Consider the following 414-nt stretch of genomic DNA (forward strand, 5'->3'; position numbering starts at 1 on the left):
ACTTTATAAAGTGTTTAAGAAAGCCATCATCTAATCTAATCAAAAGCTTTGTTCAATGTCACAATATGGGAATGATAACACATTAGTTGTGGCACTGTCACTGTTGCAAACAACAGCCATGAGTCCAAAAGCTCTAAGACTGTTCACCAGCAGCCCATTTTTTGTTTTTGACAATCAGAGTAAAGAAACATCTACAACTTAAAATTACAGAAAGTCAAGGTAAGTATTTAAGTGTAGTTTATGGTGGAATTTACTTTATTTTCATGTCTTACCTTATCTTCTTGCCTGAGGTGCAGCAGTTTCAAAACAGACCATACACAAGAAAAACTGGATTTTGTTGATTCAGTCTTCTCATTTCCATAGAGTACAGTCTTTAAATAGGTACGCTTTCATTTGCAATCTATGGCACCAATT

The sequence above is a fragment of the Pyxicephalus adspersus genome, chromosome 2, assembly GCF_032062135.1.
Source record: "Pyxicephalus adspersus chromosome 2, UCB_Pads_2.0, whole genome shotgun sequence".
Classification (NCBI taxonomy): domain Eukaryota; kingdom Metazoa; phylum Chordata; class Amphibia; order Anura; family Pyxicephalidae; genus Pyxicephalus; species Pyxicephalus adspersus.